General features: G+C 34.9%; 1 long non-coding RNA gene across 1 annotated transcript in view; it reads left to right on the top strand.

Moving 5' to 3' along the window:
• Nucleotides 1–7,296, top strand: part of LOC130049419 (uncharacterized) — a 15,624-nt gene extending 8,328 nt beyond the window's left edge. Inside the window, exon 2 of the long non-coding RNA XR_008797906.1 lies at nt 1–7,296. This exon is cut by the window's left edge and continues 8,046 nt beyond it. This is a non-coding gene — a long non-coding RNA (uncharacterized LOC130049419).
• The last annotated feature ends 4,145 nt before the right edge of the window (nt 7,297–11,441 follow it).

Genomic DNA, 11,441 nt, shown 5'->3' on the forward strand with positions numbered 1-11,441 from the left:
CCGACTCCGGTTTCTCATTGGTTGTCTTCCATCGTTGTGCATCGTCCAATTGTTTTTGAATTTGGTATGAAGCATCTTTGAGGCAAGGGGGGCAAAAATTATAAATTTCAGGACTCTGCATCCCTGTGGCCCTAGGGATACGGCCAAATTGACCAATTTTTAAAAAATCTTCTCTGCAACCGCACATGTGTAAAGAAAACTAAATGCATAGTGATGTGGAGCAGGAAGGCTTCTACCAAAATTGTAAATTTCATGATCTGCAGGTTAGAAGCTCTGACCCAAGGGCGGGGCCAAACTTAGTATATATAGTGTTTATGTGTAAAACACTTAATAACATCTTCTTTAGTGCTATTGATACTAAATTGAAACTAAATGGATAGTTAGAAAGAGCAGGTATAGTCCTCTAGGGCTGAAACGATTCACTGAAATATCGATACTGTTCAATATAAACGCTCGATTCAATGTTCGATTCATATGCATAACATGAGGAAATAAAATTTTGTTTTATCTCTCGTGTTTTTAGTACTATAGCTATAGGGCATTCACTTGTATTAAACATTCTGAAAAATAATCTTCAAACCTGTGCAGGCAGATATTTTTGTATCAGAAATAAGTCGTCTTTAGCCATCACTAATTGCCTAAGTCACGCATAATTTTCGTAACTTCTTTTTATGCCCCTGAGATCGAAGATTGGGGGGGGGGGGGGGGGCATATTGTTTTTGTCCTGTCTGTCATTCTGTCTGAAACTTTAACCTTGCTAATAACTTTTGAACAGTAAGAGATAGAGCTTTGATATTTCACATGAGTATTCCTTGTGACAAGACCTTTCCGTTGGTACTAAACCTTTTGACCTCGACTTTTGACCTACTTTTTATATTTTTTTTTACATTTTTTACATTCTAAAATTCTTGTGACAAGATCTTTCTACTGGAACCAAGATATTTGTCCTTGTGACCATGGCCATCCTCAGAATTGGCCATTATCGGGGGCATTTGTGTTTCACAAACATATTTTGTTCTGTAAAGTTCTAAAAAAAATTCTAATTCCGTTATCCCATATTGATCAAGTTAGCAAATAGAGAGATACTTCAAAGCTAATTAAGTGTCTTAATTGTTCTTTAATACATTAAAGACTTTAATTGATAAACTTCCAATCTATAGTGCTTTTGATGTTGATGTCATCGATGCAGACAAATGTCACATCTGTGAGATTTTTATGCACATTTATAACCATTTCTGCTGCAGTTCTTGCCGAGGACATTGTGAAAAAGCAGTCAATGAATTAAAATTTTGTTATAGTTAGATAATTTTAGCTACAAAAGAGTTGGATCCCATTAGGATGAGTGCATGGGGTCTGCCCTGACTGCATGTCTGCCTATCCTAGCACCATTTAGATTTTGTATCAGTAAACTTAAAATATGTTAGTGCATGTTCATATCTCTGTGATGATTTAGTTGGGGCTGTTTTTGTTTTTTGTTCAAAACTATGACATTATTTTCCTATCAAACATATCCAATAGTAGTATTCGTATGGCAACCCATGATATGGCACCATCGCTGTAAAAACATTTTATTAGTATTATTCATATGCTGTTCCACTTTTTCCCCTTCTAAATATATCTGTGATCATTTGACCCAGCATGACGTTTTAGTGAGCAAAATATTTACGAAGGTAATGTGGCCAGGGTTAAAATACTAGATGATTCAAAGAGAAGAAATAATGGAGTTTGAATGATATCAATGTTGTTTATTTGTGTTTGAATGCATGATGGTGATCATTGTACATTGATAAAGTGGCTTTTTATAGGATCCGAAACAGTACGTGACAGTGAGAGAGTTGGTTGGCGGGGATTTCTACTTTCACTTTTGAGGATGCAGTAAACAGACGACAGGAGGGGAAGCTGCGCATTTCCTCGTTGGATGATTTGTGTACATGTGTGGACGTAAATGTCATTTCAGTGAGTTAAGTTGGATTTAAGAGGCTGAGCAAAGGCACAAAGAAAATGTTTCCTGAGTATAGAATCTGAACAGAGAATATTGCATCATTCCTGATCAGGCAAGTCTAGCTTGTTCATTTATTTCATTTATCATTTCTTTTCTTTTCTTTCTTTTTTTTTTTTGAATTATTTTTTATTCATTTATTGGTTTACAATATTACAGAAGGTGAAATGTACATGTTTAACTCTTTCTGTGTATGTGTATTTGTTTTATTTTTTTTTTATTGGGGGAGGGGGTGTTATCAGTTTGTGTAGAGTGTCAATTTTGTGTATTGCTTAAAGATCAGTACCAGTGTCCTACTGTTGAACATTGGGCAGATATGTAAATTGGTACTTGGTTGGTTCATGCAGTCCTCCTTGACATTGACAGAACTTTCCCATGGAGACTCTTTCTCCAAGTTATGCGTAGAGAATCGGTCATCTATCTGTGTCTCGCAAGTACTTGATGCAGACAGCTATCATGCTGAATCCCGTGAAGGAAGGGGATATATAGACTTCCTTTGGAATGACGTACATACTCAATGTTGCGTCACTTGTGGCGAACCACATCTTGAAGAGTGACCTTGACTTTTGACCTTGACCCCATTTTTAAGGTCAACCACCCAATACCTTGTGGAGGAGAAAGTGATTTTGACCTTGACCCACTTTCAATGTCATTCAAGGTCAACAATCCTAGAATATCATGTGACTACTCCTAAAGATGTACAGACTGTGGACAAAAGTATTCGCACGATCGCGTCATTTTTCAAACGTGTTTATCGAGTATCGTACATTTCGGGTTATCTCTCTTTGCACAGACATGAGTTATCCTTTCACCGATGATGTATTCAAAGAGTTGAAGGTCAATTATGTGACGTAATGATGTTTGTGTTCGTCTGCAACTCTGTTTATACATGCAAGGGAGTGATTAGAAAACATGGGTTGTAAACATCGGAACTCGGTATATGCTGCTAAGAAAACATCGTAGCATTAGTTCAGGGCTGTAAAAGTTCTGGGGAAGTTATTAAGAATTCCTATATCAACTGTTTATAGTGCTTGGAATATTAATAAGTTTCGAGTGCGAGGTACAACAGAAAACTAACAAAGAAGTGGACGAAAGAAATTAGTGAGTGCACGTGCACAACGGAGACTTGTTAGATAGACACAGTTGGACAGAAAAGGACCACTGTAGGACGTTACAAAGGTGTAATGAAAATAACAATGCAAATATTTCAAAGAAAACTATTTGGCGATGTTTAAGACAGAAATGGATAGATCTACTAAATATGTGTTTGTATCAAGAAAATACGGTCCGAGTTGTCAATCGTGTAAAAAGTGTGCAATGGTGTGCGGGTAAAATAAACTGGACCGTGGAAAATGAAAGGAAAGTGGTAATTTCTTCTGACAAGTGCCAGATTGTCTTTGGAAAATACTGTCGAGTATATATATGGAGAAGAAGTGATATAAATCTTGACTGTCGGACTGTATTTTCCCCCGAAACTGGTAAAATATTTGGGGATGCATTACGTGTCATGGCGTTATTACTCTTTGCAGAGTCAATACATATAGCAGCATGAATAACTCTGAAAATTATGTAGATAAATTGTGGCCTGTACAGCAAAACTCTTTCAAGATGACAATTATCTGTTTATGGATGACCATACACCTGTTCATTTATCTTGTCTTTCAACCAATTACAAAACGGACAAACAAATTCCAGCACTGAAGTGGCCCACACAATCACCTGATTTATGCCCCGTAGAAAACATTTGGCTGGTAATTAAAAGAAAACTTCATATCACATTTGTACATTAAATTCTGGTGATGAACTGTATCACAAAATTCTGGAAATCTGGACTTCATTTAGAGTAAATTATACAAAATCTCCATGCACCCTTCCACAACGAGTGCGCAAAGTTCAAAGGGCCCGAGGGTATATCACGAAAATATTAAAGGTACTTGACATTCTTTTATATATTTTTATTGATTATTGATAGCAACAAATTGTTTATTTACAATATTTTTGCATTTACAAGTTATATGTCCTGTTCAGACACTCCAAAAACATGTTTGTTTACCGTCAAGCGTTTTCGATAAACAAAATGGCCGCCATTGCCCGTGCGAATACTTTTGTCCACAGTCTGTAGATGGAGCTTTATGATAGAAAACGTCATTTTTCGGCCCCTATTTTCGCCCTTGGGGCCAATATGAAAATTCCAAAACCTTATTGCACATCTACAGGACATTACTATTCAGCTCCTTGAATATCATGTTACTATTCCTAAAGATGTAGATGGAGTTTAAGTGACAAGCTTTGTGATAGAAAACGTCATTTTTCGGCCTCTATTTGCCCCCTGGGGCCAATATGAAAATTTCAAAACCTTATTGCACATCTACAGGACTGGGTTCGAAATTAACTTTTTCAAGCACTAGTCCGTACGGACTAGTCACTGTTGATGTTCACTAGTCCGCAAAGCATTTCACTAGTCCGCCCAGTATATCATTAAATGATCATTTTATTCAATAGTATTTAATGAAACCAAACACATCACAGTTGCAAAGCAATTCATTTTCTGACACCTTCAAAAGAAAAAGACCACCATACTTTATTTTGCATTCAAGATCTTCAGAAGCATACAGTAACCTCCGAGTTAATCCTTTTATAAACGTCCATAAGTGCGTTCGAGATCGACGTTCCCATTGTTTTCGTGCTCAGTTCTTACAGTCACAGGAGTTCGAAATTTTATCAATAAAGTCAATAAAATTCACTCGATTTACCAAGCCATGAGCTATAGTGTTACAAACTCCTGTGTTTGAGTCGTGAATGACGAGAACATGTGCGCACAAAGTTGCTTGTTCTTAGATCACACTACTTGCAGTTCTTGCACCTCGAATCCGTTCTCGTGATGCGTACTCGGAGTTCGGAATCGGCAGGAATTTGTGCTCGTTCGAAGAATGGCGGTCTTGAACGCACTCCATGTGTTTGAAAGATCAGGATGTCATAGTCACGCAAACACTTAATCATGCAGATAATCGACCATAAGTTCAAACATCTAAGAGACTCAGACAAATCTTGCTAAAATCTTAACCAATTCAAGATTGATTTCCGGATTTTCACTAGTCTGTACGGACTAGTGCTATAGAGAGTTTACTAGTCCGACACGTTTTTTACTAGTCTCGGACTTACGGACATGAGGTAATTTCGAACCCTGCAGGACATTACTATTCAGCTCCTAGAATATCATGTGACTGCTCCTACAGATGTAGATGGAGTTTAAGTGACAAGCTGTATGTTAGAAAACGTCATTTTTCAGGCCCTATTTGCCCCCCGGGGCCAATATGAAAATTCTGAAACCTTATTGCACATTTACAGGTCTTTGCTATTCACCTCCTAGAATATCATTTGGATTGCGCTGTAATGTGGACACAGTTTTAGTGACAACAACCGGGACGGACGGACGGACCGGGATAAAAACAATATACCCGAACTTTCTTCAGAAACAAAGCTGCATAATTTGGGGGAGGGGGTTCTAATGAGTCTGATGAAATTAAAAGAAGGACCCCCACATTTGCATTCAAACTAGATGTACTTCAAAATGAAATCATTTCTGCTCTTACTGAAAGCATGATTCTCAATTCGGGAACGAATCTTGCATACAAAATAATTAATAGGGGAACACATAAATTCGAGCTCCTTTGAAATTTAATGAAATGCAGATATGCACCTTTCTTTCAACACGAATTGATATGTTGTTTCTGCAGGCACGTATACAGACCGGGGGTTGAGGTGGGCAGGGAGGCTGGTCTGCTCTCCTCACTTTTTTGACAATTTACTTTTTTCCGTTATTCTAACATACAAAGTCAGTATTTTCTACATCCGCAGTTCAAACTAATATTTTTTTTTAAAATTTGTAATGAATTCAATTTTAACCATCAACTCCTGTAAGTTTCCAATATATTGTCATTCTTAATTTTTAAAATAGCTGGAAATTGTTAATGCTTGTAAGCTTACATTTATATATATGCAGTGATCAATTTTCTTTCCTTCTGTGAAATAATAGATTGTACATAAAGTAGGACTCTCTCTCTTCTCTCTTTCTCTCTCTCTCACCTGTTCAATCAATTAATATGGACATACAAAGACCGTAAATAATTATATGGTTCCCAAAGAGACAATAAAACTATATTTTTGTTTATATATTTCCTTTTATATGTGTCTTTGTGTAATCAAATGTTTATTATGGATTGCAAATGTAATACCTGCATTTTCACACAGATGTATATTTCGATCATTATTCCCTTATTTGTATATCCAGGTTTGTATATGATCATCGATAAATTTTGAATTATGCATGCAATATATCCAACCAGATGATCAGTGTATACATGTATGATTAGATTCCCAATTTCTATAAACTGCAAAACCTCGACCAGACAAGCATTCAATACAGGAACATTTTTTACTCTTACATCTCCCCTGATTGAAGACATCCTATTTGGCACGGGTGAAGTGTGTCGCAGTCTGTATAATGGAATGATGTGTTGTAAAGTTCTAACGAGATACAAATGGAGTTTATCATTTTGTTTCCTGGATTTATCAGAATAAAGAAAATCTAATATTTTCGGTAAGTGTACATCTCCGATACCTGTTGAGTAGACGTCTGTATTTGATACGTTGTTTGGTTTTTTTTGGCGAATATGCCATGTGCATTACATATTATGCATATGGCATGCACCTGTATTTTGCAAGAATTGATATAAATAATAAATTTTATGCTCTTTACTTATTCCATTCTATCAGTATGTAATTGGCAAATGATTTCTCCGCATTTATTTCACAAGAAACTGCAAATACTTGCATGCACTTGCAAGAAAATCTTCTTTTTTTTTTGCATTTTTGTCTAAATTATCTGAACTTTCAGAATGTTGCATTGGTATACAATAAATATTTTGTAATTTTGAGCAAAGCATAATGTTTTAAAATGTGATTTTATTTGTTTCTCATTCACTATATATTACTATTGGAGATGTGCACTGGTTGAGTCCACCTAGAAAATCACTCAGGTGTGACAATCACATTTGGGGTATATATGGGTAGAGTAAATTGGGCTACCTGAGAGAAATATGGCGTATAAGATGAGAAAGGTGTACGTATTTATTAATTCATGTCAGCTTAAATTGAGCTTTTAAAAATTATTAATGAATAATATTTTACAAACTATATCAGTTCATTTTATTAACAATTTTGAATTCTACGATAAGTATTGAAAAATGATCGTTATCCGTGATAGAAGCCATATTTTTAACATTTCCTCCCGGCAACATGGCTATTACTTCATAATTTTAGATACATATGTAGTACATGCCTTGAATTACAAATGTACCAACTTTGATGGTGTTTCCATTATTTGAAAAGTTATGGACATGCATACATGCATGGGTATATAGCTGTGAATCTTTTCATTGTGTAAAAGAAATACAAAGACACAGTAGAGACACTTTAAATGCCAAATTATTCTAACAAGTTCAAATGATTTATTTTTTGTGATATTCATACTCAAAAGGAGTAATAGTGTTTTAATGCTGTAATTTATACCCCAAAAATTGGAATATCTTTGTGGTGTTTAATTTTGGCACAATCTTTGCTAGAGTAGTTTGTATAGAGTACTTTGGTTACCAGCCACAGAATTCAATTGATAAAATGCTTACAACATATTGAAATTTTACTTTATATCGATTCTCAAGACTTAGATCATCTCTTTGGATTTCAAATCAAAATTACAAGGATTATCTGTAAAAGCATCAAGGATGGAAACACCTTAAATCCATTCTCGTATAGTGTAGCTCTATACTAACTGGACAAGGTATTCAGGTGTAAGTTCAAGTTAATTAAGATTATCTAAATGTTTACACAGAATTTAGAGCAAATAGATTATGTAACTGAATTACTTTTGACTGCATGCTCAGTGAATTGTCAGTAATTAATGTTGAATTTTTAGGTCACCTGAGTAAACTCTGGCGACCTATTGCAATTGGTTGTCGTGTGTTTTCCGCCATGCATTAACAATTGAACATTTTTAACTTCTTGATAACTACCAATCCAATTCTTTTCGAACTTGACATGTACCAAATGTGGATACCATGGATAGGGATCTTTGATCTTGAATTTTGAATCTTAAATGTACATTTTTGTTTTAGATTACCATAAAGTAACTAATTAGAGCTCATAAGATGGTGCTGTGTAAACCCTCCTTTGTTGGAAATCGTGGACGAGTCAACTCTTGGAGTCAGTTGTCCGTGAGACCTTCGATTTTATGAAATGCTATGAAACTCGTTATATCAACAAATATTAGTAGTCAAGACAAGATATCAAGGTTGTTTTCATTTGGGGTACAAAAATCTTAATAACTTCTTTGTTTTTTAACAAAATTATTTGAAATATTAAGTTTTAGGTATATATTATGAGGTTGTACAATATGGCATATATATAAACATTCTGAAAAATGCACATGTGCTGCAATTTGATTTGCTGAATTTTAAATGTTTTTTTTTATGTTTTTTGTTTTCAACCAAATAAGACAACATTTAGATTATGTCTTTAGTTATTGTAGTATTTACTTTCACATTATAGTTACCTTTGTAATGATATGGTGACATGATTGTTTATTTTACCCTAAATTTTTTTTTCCAAAGCCAGTAATTAAGTTAAAGGAGAGTCCCATAGACAGATGCTGAAAAGAGGACAGTTAAGTCAGGGTTGTGTCAATTAATTCAGTATAACGTTGGTTTCAAGATTTTAATATTTACAACTGATCAGGTGTCAGTATAACGTTGGTTTCAAGATTTTAATATTTACAACTGATCAGGTGTAAAGGTGCACATTTTCCATTTTTTGAATGGAAAAAGGAGTGGGTTCGATTCCCTCGGTCAGTATATACAATGAGTTTTGAAATCATAGCATATACCGAAAATTCATTTTTGTATTACATGTTGTAACTTGCTGGGTCCTTGAATGAAAGGGGAGGGGGTAAAATAGAACACTTGCAATCTTAATTGTTTGCGAAGGGTCAGAGGTCTTTCCACTTTTTGTTAGTTTTTGGTGACCTAGCTTTTACCTTAATCATTCCCTTACATACCTTACGTTGAATGTAAACAAAGCTTATAAATAAAAGAAAAGAGAAAAAATTAGTGTTGGGTATGACTCAAGTCAATAACTGTTGTATAGTTTCATTTGGCAATATGAATTAGGGTAGAATTACAAGTATTAAAGGACGGATAATGCAAGCATCAGATATCATGGAATTTAAATAGTTTCAATGTTATTTATTTCTATATTGATTTATTAAGGTAGTTATTCTGCATTGATGAAGTGCCTTGTGTAGAATTCAAACTGGTGAATATGAAATGTGGTAGAGTTTGGATGTTTTGCATGCAATTGTACTTTCAATTTAAAAAATGGTAAACTTTATATAGAATGCTGCAGATTTATTTGTTGAGTGTGTTTATGTGTTGGGTGTCATTCATTGAGTTGACTAGGATTTTAAAAGAGGATGTGCAAAATCTGACAGGCAGTGTGTTCAGGATGACAATTGTGTACAATTTGCATAGATTGAACATTAGTAGTTGGTTTGTCTGCATGTCTTTCATGTACTCTGTTTAGGCAGCTGTTTGAAATCCTGGGTAAGCTTGACTGATAGATGCATAGAGAAAAAGAAAGAACTCTATAGGCATGATAGGAGAACATGGAGGATATCAAGAACTTGTTTTTCAATTCTATACAAAAATATCCACTAAAGGACTAAACGTTTAGGTTAGTGATGTTGGTAACCTAGACAATATGAAGGGTGATGTATGCATTTATGTTAAATTCTATATATACATAACTTTTGATGTACACCAATAATTTCTCCAAGACACAAAACTTCTTATGTGTACATTATGAATAAAATCTACCCTCATATTTTTAGCCCACATAGTTTCATCAAACCCCTGCAAGAAGATTGAGAAATATCGGACATTTGTGATTATAATGTGCATTGTGTAAAAGATGTTGATATACAGATCAAGATACGTAACAAATGTTTGTGATGTTATTGTTGCTAAGAATAAAACCATATGTATATAAATGAATTGCAGATACATTAATATGTCTAACTTAAAGATATCTAAAAAATGTTAGAATGAACTTTTATGAAAATTCAACAAAATATCATTTTGTATATACCATAATGAAAGATGACAATAACAAACAATACAAATTTTATGAATATTCAACTACATATGTAAATGATTATATTAAAGCAAAGATTGAAATTTGTCAAAATGAGAAAAATATATTGGTTTCAAATATTTTGGAGTACATGTACTAAGAAATAACATTGGACTGACATTATTGTTTAGCTCATCAAAGGCTTTTAATTAATATTGATAACATTTAATATGTGTCTTAGTTGTCAATCCCCCCCCCCCCCCCAGATTTTATCTTTTGCTTAAGAATTAGATCTGTAAATGGTGAGGGAAAAGATATTGTCGAAATATTTTAGACAAATATATACCATGATGATATATCAGGATTTAACTTTTGCTGGTTTCTTCATAATTGATATTTTTTTATTTTAAGGAAAGAAAATGTAGATTTCAATTTTTTTAACGAAAGTAGAGATCGCGAGATTGTAAGATGTAAATCAAAAATTTATATAAAAAAAAATAGAGTAAAAATAATAGGCGAGCGTCGAGAATGCGAGGGACCTCGCACTTTCAACCCTCGCCTTTTATTTTTTTTATACCCCCTGCAACAAGTTGGGGGGGGGGGGGGTATACTGGAATCGGGTTGTCTGTTTGTCCATCTGTCTGTAGACGCAATGGTTTCCGGGCTCTAAAGCATTATCCTTTCCACTACCGTCACCATATCATATATATGGACTACCCATGGGATGAAGATGTTCCCTATCAATTTTGGGGTCAAAAGGTCAAAGGTCAAGTGCACTGGACATCAAAGTAGCAATATGGTTTCCGGGCTCTAAAGCGTTATCCTTTCCACCTACAGTCACCATATCATACATATGGACTACCCATAGGATGAAGATGTTCCCTATCGATTTTGGGGTCAAAAGGTCAAAGGTCACGCACACTGGACATCGAAGTAGCAATATGGTTTCTGGGCTCTAAAGTGTTATCCTTTCCACCTACAGTCACCATATCATACATATGGACTACCCATGGGATGAAGATGTTCCCTATCGATTTTGGGGTCAAAGGTCACGCGCACTAGACATCGAAGTAGCAATATGGTTCGGTTTGTCATGCCATTTGTTTTTTACACTCAGAAAAGAGGTAGTTTATACCTATTACCAACACCCTTTGGGAGATTGGGGATTGGGGTAAGCGGGGGGGGGGGGGGGTATTCTTAGTGAGCATTGCTCACAGTACCTCTTGTACTCTCTATTTTTGACTTTTAAAAAAAAGTA

This window comes from Ostrea edulis, chromosome 8, assembly GCF_947568905.1.
Source record: "Ostrea edulis chromosome 8, xbOstEdul1.1, whole genome shotgun sequence".
In the NCBI taxonomy this organism is placed as follows: Eukaryota; Metazoa; Mollusca; class Bivalvia; order Ostreida; family Ostreidae; genus Ostrea; species Ostrea edulis.